Source organism: Culex quinquefasciatus, chromosome 2 (assembly GCF_015732765.1).
Source record: "Culex quinquefasciatus strain JHB chromosome 2, VPISU_Cqui_1.0_pri_paternal, whole genome shotgun sequence".
Taxonomy (NCBI): domain Eukaryota; kingdom Metazoa; phylum Arthropoda; class Insecta; order Diptera; family Culicidae; genus Culex; species Culex quinquefasciatus.
Genome location: NC_051862.1, coordinates 12842251 through 12855507, shown reverse-complemented (window position 1 = coordinate 12855507; position 13257 = coordinate 12842251). Strand labels below are relative to the sequence as shown.

The following is a 13257-nucleotide window of genomic DNA, read 5'->3' as shown; positions in this document are numbered from 1 at the left end:
CTAAGGATTAGTTTTCGATGTGTACACGTAAAGAAGATAGGTCTACAAAGAATATTTTACAGGTTCATATTTCGAGTGCAATATTTATGGAAAATTTCGGAATGGAATTGTAAATTTATACGGGAAAAAAGCCAAAAAAGAAAGGACTTGAAAACAAGATGGATTTTTCTTTGCTAATTTTAGGCCGTTGCAAATATTTTTCAAAGTTTATGTCGCCCCCCCCCCCCCCCTTCAAAATTGGTCCAAAAAATCAGGGAGCAAAAAAATATATTTTTCAAAAAACTTGGAAATTTCATTGGAAATAGAAGTTAAATAAATTGAAAACAATATAAAATGTCCTATTCTGCATTGATAATCATAATAAGCATGTTTGGGCTCGTTTAAAAATATTTTGAACTTTTATGAAATGCCAATGCAAAAACTTTTTTTTCTCGCAAAAATAAAATTTTCATCAATACTTGGAAATTTTGGAAACTTATGATTGCAAAACAACTAGATAGATGTGTAACGAATTTTAAATTACTTTTTTCATTGAAATGTTGAAACCGTGGCCTGTTATTTCAATTTTCTTACTTTTTTTTTTTTTGCCCCCTTCCGCTCCCCCTCGACTTAGGTCAGAGTCGAGGGACATAAAATTGAAAAACAATATTTGCAACGGCCTTAGTAAATTAAAAATATTACATTTGTTGGTTATAGTCTGTGCTTAAAATCCATTAAAAATGTATTCCTCTGCGTTTAGAATAATGTTTGAGCATGCTTGAGTTTTTTTTTTTTCAAAAATCGTTTTATTTTGATAAATTTATGATGTACAGAACCGCTAAAACTTTTTTTCACGGTACCTTTTTTGTCTTAAATTTGTTCAAACTAATGATTGTAAATCAACTGGTACGGGTGTAAAATGCATTTTCCAACAATTTTTCATTGAAATGTTGACATTTTTGGTTGTTATAAACATATTTTCATCAATATTTTTAATTAATATTTTTTAACACGATTACACGATTATACTGAAAATAAACTTAAATAATTTTTCACTAAGCATTTCCGACATGAATTACGTTACATTCCAACGCTTATTTACAGAAAAAAATCACTGAGCACGTGAAATACGAAAATTTTATAATAATTAACTTAATGAAGAACATTTATTAAATTTGATTGCAATTGAAGCAAAACACTGTATAATGTTTAGAGATATGTTAAACTTTGTTTCTTTATGTTTGTTTTATCAATTTAGGCCAAACACATATGTTTATTATTTTTCTCTCGGATCAGTTCAGATTTCTACTTTTTCGTGAATAAAAAAAACAGATGCTTGAAACGTCACACAAGCTTTCATGCTACCAAATATCTGTCAACAGATTTGTTGAAGTTTTTAAAAATGGAATTTATACATTAAAATCAGGTTTCATTTTTATTATTAATTGATTAAATTAATAAGTTTGTTAGCTATTCAGTGAATATTTGCAAGTAGTTAGGCCGATGCAAATATTTTTCAAAGGCCGGGGTCGAGGAGGGGGTCAAAAAAATATATAAACATTGAAATAACAAGCCATAGTTTAAACATTTGCAAGGAAAAGGTGTTGTAAAATGCATTTTACACTAGTACAGTTGTTTTGCTATCATTAATTTTCAATAAAAAAATAAGATTTGTCAAAAATAAAAATAAAAATAAAAATAAAAATAAAAATAAAAATAAAAATAAAAATAAAAATAAAAATAAAAATAAAAATAAAAATAAAAATAAAAATAAAAATAAAAATAAAAATAAAAATAAAAATAAAAATAAAAATAAAAATAAAAATAAAAATAAAAATAAAAATAAAAATAAAAATAAAAATAAAAATAAAAATAAAAATAAAAATAAAAATAGCAAAAAAAACTTTTTGCGTTAATAAACATCAAAACTTTTTAAAAATTACTAAAATTTTTTAATTAACCCAAATACGCTAAAAATGATTCTAAACGCGCATTTTGAATTGATTGCAGCTGATTTCACTAAGGTATGATGGAAGGAAATTCAGAGGCGACGCGTGGCCAAAATGTTTACCTGTTCAAACAATATTTTCAGTAATTTTCAAGTTTTTTAGCTCAATTAATTTTTAAAAATATCTTTTATACATGATAAAGAGAAATTAGATGATGTTAGCAATATTGTTGTGAGAATTATTGATCACATGATTTTTATTGTAATAGTAACTTTTTCAAATTACAGCAATGATCATCCTTTAAGAAGTGTAAAATTGAAATGTTTTTTTACATCGTAGTTTTCTATAATTAGCTTGTTTTGTAAATGAATAAAACACTAAATCAAAACTCAAAAATGAGGCGTAATCCAACCACAAGTTTTTCCCTGGAGTTTTCTTTAGAATGACTTCTCTTATGTTCCATTGGATTAGATTAAAATGTATTTTACGTTTCTCTTCAAAATTTCCCTAAAACACTAGAAGAGAAAAAATTAATATCGATGATAATAAAAAATTTCATTTAACAAAAAACTCGTGCAATCGATTGGACGTTTGACCTTTATTTTTGTATTGATTTTCAAAATGGGCTTTTTAAGCATATAACAAATTTTGAATTGATAGCCACAAATAAAAAATATTTGCCATAATTAAGTATAAAAAGTCTTAGATTTTTTGTTTTTTTTACTGCGTCTCATATCTCAATATAAATCCATAAAATAAAATAAAAAACATCACTTTATAAAATTTTCCGAAAAAAAATTTAAACGATCAAAACTCAAGAATTCAAACCAAGTAGACATTATTACGACAGCTTATTTAAGCTTTGTTTTGATTTTTGTTTTTGTACAAATAACTTTTGAAGTAAATTATTGTATGCTTGGTAGGTTTAAGATTTCGTTCTTTTTTCTTCCAAATTATTTTGCAAATCTGTCGATATGAACTTGCTTGCTCACTTTTGACAGAGCTATTTATTACTTTATTTCAGTTAAAAACGCTTTTTTGAAGCAACATGCCGTTCTACTATTTATAACAATTTAAAAAGTTTTACTAAAATATTTGAGCAAGCACGCCAAATCGTCTTGGAATCATGAAACAGCCAAGCGCATTCGTGTCCATAGAGCTCTCAATGAAAATCTAACGCGCACTGAAAATCCTCCCAAGCAGCCACCAACCTGTTCGGATTTCTTCATGCACGAGTTCCCATACAACGCATCCAACAATACACAGAAAGCCGCCCCAATATGTACACGCTGGACGGTATGAATGTGGTAGTTCAGGGTGTGCATGAAAGCTTTTGCACAGTCGACATAAAAGCGCGCGAGCCGAGACGCGAGCAGGGAGGGAGCAAAGTTCAAAGAGAGAGAGAAAAACTCCAGATTTTGCTCTCTCCCTGCTCGTGTCTCGGCTCGCGCGCTTTTATGTCGACTGTGCAAAAGCTTTCATGCACACCCTGAACTACCACATTCATACCGTCCAGCGTGTACATATTGGGGCGGCTTTCTGTGTATTGTTGGATGCGTTGTATGGGAACTCGTGCATGAAGAAATCCGAACAGGTTGGTGGCTGCTTGGGAGGATTTTCAGTGCGCGTTAGATTTTCATTGAGAGCACTATGGATTCGAATGCGCTTGGCTGTTTCATGATTCTAAGAAGAGTTGGCATGTTCGTTCAATTATTTTGATGAACATATTTTAATTCTTTCTTCATAAAGAAATCAAAATGATCCACCTGTCCTATGAACAGGTTGAACAGGTGGACGCGACGCCTCTGGAAGGAAACCATTATAAATCGGGATGAGAGATGAGAGATTTATACGTAGAAAGTTCTGTTTCACCATGCAAATTTTAATAATTTGTAAAAAAGCCTTACTATAAGGCATAGTCATTTTTCACTTTAAAAATTGCCAATATCATATCATACGGATATCATAATTTAAAAAAAAACAAAAATCACGAAATTTCATGGAACATTTAAAAATGTTAAAATAACTTTTAAAAGCTTTTCTGTTAAGATCACAGAAAGTAGGCAGCTAAATTCTACTTTATTTTTCAATAAACTATCCATATTCCTCACCAATTTAAACTTGACACATTTAGAAAATATTTGCTCTTTTTAATCACGTTAGATTGTTTTTAACATGGCATTATTTATTTATTTAGTCCAGTTTGACCTTGTTCAATCATAATGATAACATAAAAAATCAAAAAATGATGGTAGTATTACATCTGGGAAAGAATAATTTGTGTCAGAAAAAAATGTGTAACAGTCCCAATTTTCTAGCGTAATATAATTTTTCGAATTGAGGTAAAATAACATCGTAACAGAAGTAATATTCAACCTTCCAAAATTACACCTTCCAAATTTACACATTTTTTTACTGTGTAGAGCATGTGCTTTTTAATTTGTTGAATGTTTCTTTTTATAATCTACGAACAAAACGCAAACTACCTTTTTTATTTTATTTAATAATTCCAAGTATAAAATGGTTTAACAGTCTTTTTTTAGCCAAATTATTGACATAATTTGAATTTTCTGCGACATTTAACCCAATACAAATATTTTAAAAAGTTTTTATATCCCTTTTAAAAATATTTATTTTAAATCTAAATGCAAAAGTAATATGTTTACTTCAAAACGGCAAACAGTTGAAAAAAGTGTTAAAAGAAGCTGAAATTTTGAAATTTCCAAAGACCAGATTATAAAGATCAAAATAACTAAGCAAATTTCTTCTGATTTTGAAAAAAAAAATAAGTTAAAATCTTCTAATTTCTTTTGAAACTATATCTTAAAAAATGGTAGAAACATTGTTGGTACAGCAAAGCTGATAAATTATTTTATACCGTTATTTATTTAGATAGCTTTATTTCCCGGATTTTGGCTAACTTTATTCTTTACAAACATTCAAAAGATGTAATTTTTAATACAATTTTTTGCTTTTTGCTCAGTACCAGGCGTCTCCATTCCCGAGCAGACGGAAATATCTTCAGAATAACATTTTTTGATATTCGGAAATACTAGGCCAATTACATTAAATGTAATTTATTTATGTTATTTATAACAAGATTTGTTATTCAACGTTATGAATATTTTGTTATTGGATTGTTATTGGATTGTTATTGTAATAACAGACAAATCAATTATTTTGTTATTCTTCGAACAAATCTTTGTTATTATTTTTTGTAATTTTAACAACTAATCCGATCATCCCAATAACAGTTAAAGATATTCTTCCGTAACAAAAAATGTTATTCCCATGTTGTTTTGGCTTTCAACCAATATCAGACTAATAACAAATTTCGTTATGATATCATAAGCTGTTATTAAACTCTTATGCAAAAATTGATTTTTCAAGAAGATTCCATAACACTTTCTGTTATTTTAGTAATATTTGTTATTGAAATGGCATGAATTTTGTTATTACCGTGTGCCCGGGTTAGAATAAAAAAACATTTTTGTTCTGAAAAACGCAATTTCCACAGATATAATATTTATTTTAAATCTCTAATTTTCTTGTTCAGGAAGGAACTAAAAAAATGAAGTTATTTTCGAAAAAAGAAATTGGTTTGACAATTTTTTCTGATTTGTCTCATTAAGAGGTCGAGTTGGCAGTGTTTTTTGTGTTTGAAGACAAAGGATTTATTTACTAAAAAGAAAAAAAGCAAAAATGCACAATTTAAAAAAAAATATTGATTTAGAGTTTTGAAAGAGTAATTGTTCAACAGAACAAACATATGATATTGAAATAAATATTTATTTATGTTTTCAAAATTCGTTAACAAATAGTTTCATTTATTTATTTATAAAATAATGTTTATTATTCAAGATGAACCTGTTCCAATTAACTTGATATCAATACAAAAAAAGCTCACAATCTTATTTTTCTCCAACGCCCCCACAATCTCAGCAATTAGATATGTTTACTGGCGCGGGAAAACTGCCACCTAACGGGTTCGTGGAAGAAAAAAAAATACTTCTGCTGTTGGAAAACAATGCCAAGGAAATCGGAAAGGGGGGCCCTACAAGCAACAACAGAACCCACAAGTTCTGCGAAAAAAATGGAGCAAAAACACCTCATCCACCCACGTCCAATCAACCGTCTCCAACGACGACGACAATGCATGATGATGATGATAGACGACAACCTAATTCAGTAGCTCGGCTCCATTCAGCAAAAGGAAATCTGATACCGTGCAATTTTTCTGCTGTTTTTATCTTCATATATGGAGTGAACGCGCGCCTGCAAGGTAGGCCACCTGGCAAAACACACGACTCGTTATCAGATGAAAAATGGGTAGAAAAGCGGAAAATTGGAACACATTGTTTAACACATTACACACGGCGAACCCGGCGACGGTTTCGACAGTCGGGGAATTCTGCAAGTCTCGGAGGAACGCAAAAAGAAAAGACGGAACACGAATCAACCAGAACGCTGGGAAATGTGACGTTGCGTGATTGGGGGAAAAACAGGGTAAAAACCTGGGTAATATTTTCCTCGTGTTTCTTGCTGTGGCGGTGCCCCCCTGCAGAGCCAAGTTGAAGACGGTTAGCGGGAAATTTTCCGGGTGGAAAACTTGCGGGAACCGAAAAAAAAACGCTGCCGGTGGGCGTTTTCCCAACTTGTGGTTTACTGGGCAGAGGTAAACGTCTCGCGCACTTTGCTGTCGTAGGTCGTAATTTGCGACATATTTTTGCGTGTTTAGAGGGATTTGTTTGACAGGAAAAGGTTCGGTATTTTCCAGTTGTGAGGTATGAATGGAATCGGTAGGTGCGTAAAATATAAAAAAAATAATCTAAAATTTTCTTTTTTTAAGCTAAGAAAACTATTTCGGTCAGAATTGTATAAATTCTCAAAAATAAAAAAAATATGGCTGTTTTTACCATTAATACGAAGAGAAGACTTGCCAATTTTAATTCTAAACGAAACTACATTACATTTTCACAAAAAATGTTATTTAACCGGGGTTTTTTCCCCAAATGTAAATACAATTTCGCTGGAACCCAATTGAAATCACCCTCACTCCAAGCAACGACCGATCGATTTTATCAGTAAATTAACTAAAAGTACTAGCTTCCTGACTTGAATCTCTAAAACCCATTACTGCGCTCCCAAGCTGCTGACAATTTTTCACGAAAAGTCATCTCCCCTCTGCTAAACGAGGCCAAGAGTACCACACAAATGAGAAACCGAAGGACGTGTTTCAATTACCAAAATTTTTGCTCTCCGCTGGGGCGAAATTTGCTTTTTATAATGAAATTTCCTAGCAGAACAGACTTTGACGAACGTCAAACGCTTCTCCGAGGACTCGTATCGATGCAGATCAAAATTTTTGGGCACGTGTCCTGTGTCGTCCACGTTGGCTTTGCGTGAATCTTGCCTGGAAGATTGATAGCCTTGTGTCTTCCTTCGAGAGCCCAAATTGAGTCGTAAAAAGTTGAACAAGCTTCGGTCTAGTTTTCAAGAGAAACAACCACGACGACGGCATAATTAAATGCCCGGGCAGCGGTTGACTCTCCAGCAGGGTTCATCGAGACGAGTTAAAGATATTCCAAGATGGCCTCTTGGCTGGGACTCCGGACGGAAGACGGAGATGTCATGGGAACATGAGCACATCAAGAAATGCTGTTCCATTGTTGTTAGCGACTTGATTTCGATGGCCTGGACGAAGTGAGTTGGCGCGGGAAATCGGTGTGCAATCTGTCGTAAATCTTGAGCGGTTTTGCCTTCTCATTGAGGAAAGTTTTTAAAATCACTCGAAAAGTGAACTTTTTAAATGTTCTTCCTAGACCTATCACGATTTCGTCGTAAACAAACACCTTGACTGCAGATTTATTTGGAAACTACCTTTTCAAAGCATTTATTGAGAGGTTTTTTTGAAAGCATTTAAGTGTAATCAACGAAGCATTTGCAATTCTTTCGTGAGAAGGGCCTTAATTTCTGAGGTAAAATGGAAAATATTTTGTTGAAAAAATTTAGCTTTTTGAAGGCAAGAATTAAAATAAAACTGAAGGGATTGAAGATTTACTGGAAGAACTTGCTGAATACTGAAAAAAAGTATGCTAAAAATATTTTAAAAATAAAGATTTTGATTCTTTAGTTTTTAAATAAATTGTTTTTTTAGTATACCTAAAAGAGTGTTTCAAAATCCTTTAAAATTATCAGCAAGAGGTTATACTTCAACTTAAATGTATCTCATTATATCTCTTAAGTCAAAAGATATCTAATGGAATATCATAAGAAGAATTTATGATTGGGATTGACTCGCTGAAAATATTTTTTAACTAAAACAAAAGGTCAAACACTTTATTTTAAAAAGGCTCTTCCCGCATTTACATTTTTTTAGGGAGGAAAGAAAAGAAAACTTTATTAAATGAATATTATAAGCATAATTTTCCATTTTTTTACAAAATTATCACACAAGGCTTAACAAGTTAAACCAGGTATGTAATTGTCAAAAAATAGTGAATAAGCAACATTTTATTTTTCAGCAGATTCAGTTTTTTTTTCTTTCATTTCAAATCATATAAAAATGTAGTTAATGGACAGTTTGAAAGATTTGTTTTGATTTGTTTTTCTTTCTCTCTCTCTCCTTGATTACAACTAATGCCGAAACAAACTTTAAACTAATTTAAATTTTTACGTAAGGCTATTTCAAATTTTGTTTTTATATTTGTCCCCCTTACCTCCGCTTCAAAAATTTTTCATAAAATTTGGGGTAAAATAAAAAAAGGCTTAAAATAAAAAAATATTGAAGAAACACATGGTTTGACGTTTCTTTTTTTGAATTTTTGATGAATTTTTCTAGACTTTTTAATAAATTTGAAATTTAGGAAAACCAAATCGGATCCCCACCCCCTTCCCCTCTCAATCTTGACAAGAGCCGAGGGGACAAAAAATTTATTAAACTGTGCACCAGCCCAACAAATTTAATTAAAAAGATATTTAAAGTTTACAGCATATTTTCAAAAATGTTAAATCAAAGCAAAATCAAAGTGCATATTACAGTAAGCTAAATACATTACAACAGATATGATAGGGACGTCAACTTTCAATAAATTATAATTTAAAAATATATTTATTTTCTTATAATTTGAATAATTTAAATAATATTATAATAATATTTATTTTCTTTAAATATTACGATTTTTCTGATCTGTGGCTTAAAAACGACAAATTTAAAAACCAAATTTTTGAAGAAAATTTCAAAATTTATAATAATAAAATAATAATAATAAAATTAAATATAAAATATTTTAATAATATACAGAGAAACCTCATTTTACGCGGTGGCGTTACGTTTTTATTTCGTCGATTTCTCTTAAACCAAACAATATATAAGCAAGCTTCAAAAAGCGTTTTGTTGATCTGAACAAAACCTACAAATAGCTTTAAAAAGATTGCAAAAATGTTTCGTCGTTCCAGAGAAATCGACAAATTAGAAAAAAACGTAACGCACCGCGCAAAAAGAGGTTTTACTGTATTTTAACATCAAACCAAATTTGTGATAACATTACCATTACGACACAAAGGTTTTTTTTATTCTTGAATAATTCATGAATTTGATACAAAGGGAAAACTGAAAGTAAGTTTAAACCATTTTGAATATAATAATTTTTACATCTTTACACTATTTAATGAATTTGAACGCATTTCCAATATTCCTAGGATTAAGCAAATTTGATTGTTTTTTTTTTTAAGAAGAACTACGAAAACTAAAGGTTGAAAAATCAATTTAACAATCATACCAGGTTGTCGGAAAAGATTCATAAAATAAGCAAATTTTAGTTTTGAATTTATTTATTTGATTGATATTGATAGTTGTTTTCTTTTCAAAATTCAGTTAGTTCGTTTCTCTTGCAAGTTGGATTTGTATTTGTCTTTCAATTGTAATTCTTGTCGGAAACTCTAATAGTTAAAATAAAGATAGGTTAATAAGAAATTGCTCAATCTAGAGAGTTCAAAAGTAAATTGAATAAGTCTTAGAAATACGGTAAAATTAAGTATAAATTTATTAGAAATTTTGGTAATTTTCCATTTTTACTTGTTCCATAAAAGTCCTTGAAATTTCAACGAAGTTATCATTTTTTAAATTAAATCTCAAGCAGTCTTGTCGAAAAAGAAAAACAGATTTTTTCTCCACTTCACCGACATTTCGGCCTTTATTTTGAGGCCTTCTTCAGGGGCTTACTGAAACAGCAAACGTAAAGGACAGTTTTACAATAGGACTAAAACATTTTTGACAAGAAACAGAAAACTAGTAAGTTTACAAAAACACAACAAAAACACACAAATTCTAAAAGCCTGACGTATTTAGTAAACCCCTGAAGAAGGCCTCAAAATAAAGGCCGAAACGTCAGTGAAGTAGAGAAAAAATCTGTTTATCTTTTTCGACAAGACTGCTCGCCAAAACCAGAAAGATTCAAAATAATCAGTCGTTGCGAACCCGGATTAAATCTCAAATTTCGTGCAATTTATAAGGATTAATTAAAAATTGTCTAAAACTAAAAAAAAAAAACAATAACAGAAAACAAACAAACTAGAACTGACTAGAAACTTTTAATATTGCAATTTTTTTTGCGACATCACAGTTTTTTTTATTTTGACATTTTTAATCAAATTATTTGCAAATAAGTTTCAAACTTGTTGTTTCAGGGACAATAATTGACTTATCAATGAGACACTTTTGGTTTTCAACTTTCAAAGTTTTTTCTCATTTTTTCATCAGCATGTCTTAATGAGCTTTTTGTTGCATTTTCTTTCTTTTAATGTGTTCTAACATTGAGCAAATTATGAGATCGATCCGACATCTACAGCCAGAGTTATTTAACTGTCTCATTGTAGACGCACTTGGCAGGAACAATGAGACAGCTGGGGAACAATGAGACACACTACGAAAATCAAGATTTTTCTAGTAAAACATCATGTTTTTGTATTGTTCCATTGCAAGTAACTTGCCTTGAACATTTTAGAGCAATTTTGCCAACATGAAACTTTAATTAACAAAAGTTATACTAAAAAGTATTTAAATTTTGTAAAATTCTTATATTTATACCAAATAATTTTGTATTTTTGGTTAAATGAAGTTAAAACTCTATAAATATGCCAAAAATCACTTTTAATTCATGTTTTGAAAGATTTCCATAGATTTGGAAAAGTCTAATGAAGAAAAATCAAAGTGTCTCATTGTTACCCATGGGCTGAAATGAGTGGGGAACAATGAGACAGTCCTGGATACTGGGTATATTCTAAATTTTGGCCAAACCTAATGAAAGGACATTGTAGCCCAACTCAATCCCTATGGAACGTCGAAAGAAATTTGAAGAAATATTAGTTTTGGTGTTAATGGCAGCCTACGAGCGAAAAAATAATTTTTGTCCATAATTTACTTTTACACCCCAGAATCAAACATTTATGAATAACTTTTCAAGGGAGCGTCCATAACCAAAGCCACTATAATGGCAGACGTGTATCCAGTAGACACATCTTTCCCCCAAATATGAGCCTGGTTGTTTGAAACTACGACTTGTGAGAGCCATTTTATCATTGTTCCCCGTGTCTCATTGATGACTACTCTACCCTACATACAAATCAAGACCATAGGAGAATAATAAAAAAAAACCTTTTAAAAATGGTTTGGCAGTGCTTTTTGTCATCCAATTGAAAAAAAAAATATTTTTTTCCAAAAATCGAATCAGTGCAGTTTTGAAAGACAATCGAGAAAAATACCTAAACTGAAACTCGTTCTTATGATTTTTTAGATAATAAAAAAAAAATCATCGAATATAGCCGTTAAAATCGTGAAAATTTTACCAAAACAATTGATTGGTTGATATATCTGGACCATTTATCAATCATCGAAAAAATATATTTTGTATTTGATGAAACATTCCAGTTTTGCTGTCAAATTCTAGAGATTAAGCATAACACAGCAAAAGTGGGCGTTTATTCTCGACAATACCAAACATTTTGTCGGTGGTTTTTTTGTAGATATCAGTGAACCGTGCCCGGTTTAGTCATTCGGTCATGTCCGCTTTCAGCAAATGTTTCACTCAAATTCTAGAGACCGAATGTTTCAGAAACTCACCTAGTTGTAGTTGTAAAGCTATGACGAGACGATGTTTTTAAATACGAAGTTTCACTTTAATCCCAAACATTGACTGACTGACTGAGCTATTGTGGCTATAGTGTAGCTTAGAATACTTTTCTTCCTTGGATTTTCACACAAAATTACTTCTTTTTAGAGCCAGATATAACAGAAAAACAGATCAACACTACTCTTGAACACTGATTACACCTCGTGATAGCCGTGGAAGCTAGTATTCACCTTATCACACGCACACACACATATTCTAGGACGACACGACACGAGAAAGTGAGGCAAAACATAAACAGGACTATTTTTGCTTTTTCGGCGAAGGTCGAAGGATAGGCCGCTCTTTCACTCGCTTTCTCTCTCTCTAGAACATTCCTCCACTTTCACTACTGCTGCTGCTGCTGCTGCATTACAGACACACTTTCTCTCTGCTCTTCGTTTTCGGATATCTTCCTCACCCGAATTGTTGTTCACTATTGATTACAGAGTATCCACCTCCCCGTTTTTTCACTACTACAGCTGCCGCTGCTCTGTTATCATCACCGCCGCCCGACGTTGGCCAGACACTGGGCCAACTGCTTCAACATCATCATCGCCGCAGCATCACGTTACGATTCGGAATCCACCCCCCAAAATTCTCACTCTCGATTGTTGCTCTAGCGATTGATAAACGGCGCGACCACTGCTCGAACACCACGTCTTGGCGATGCATAAACCGCACACCTTGTAATCAAACAACACACTATTATTGGAAAACTCTTCCAGATGTCAAAGCAGCAGCATCTCCTTGCCGCGCTCACTCTCTCTACGCTCACTTGCCACTTGCCATTTCGGACCGGAGTTTTCCCCGTGCTCGGCGAATCCTTCGAAACGCTACACAGTGGTATTGGTGTTTTCGAGCGAAATTTTCGCACACAGCATCCACCGCAAGGATCACGCACACACACACACGCGCGCGCGGGGCCTCCCGCGATTGGAGTAATTTTCCTCTGCGGCCTACTGCGAGCAGGATTCACCGTCACTTGACATCTCCTCTTCCTGGAGATTCCGAATTCCGCCAGATGATATCCACTAGCTGTCCTCTACTGGGAACATCCGGTAGGGAGCATCCCTCTTGGCACACTTGTCACACTCCTTTGCAGGGGTTGCTGGTTGCTTTCTGTGTTTGTGTGTGTGTATCACACCCCCTGCCGTTTATCC

At 32.2% G+C, this 13257-nt stretch overlaps 1 protein-coding gene across 4 annotated transcripts in view; it reads right to left on the bottom strand.

Annotated features, from left to right (window-relative positions):
• LOC6032348 (nephrin) overlaps positions 1-12743 on the bottom strand; it is a 392449-nt gene extending 379706 nt beyond the window's left edge. For all 4 annotated transcript variants that reach the window (XM_038252003.1, XM_038252004.1, XM_038252005.1 and 1 more), the window contains exon 1: positions 12049-12743. The gene's annotated coding sequence lies outside the window, so the exon portion shown is untranslated. The remainder of the gene's footprint in view (positions 1-12048) is intronic.
• Positions 12744-13257: the final 514 nt, after the last annotated feature.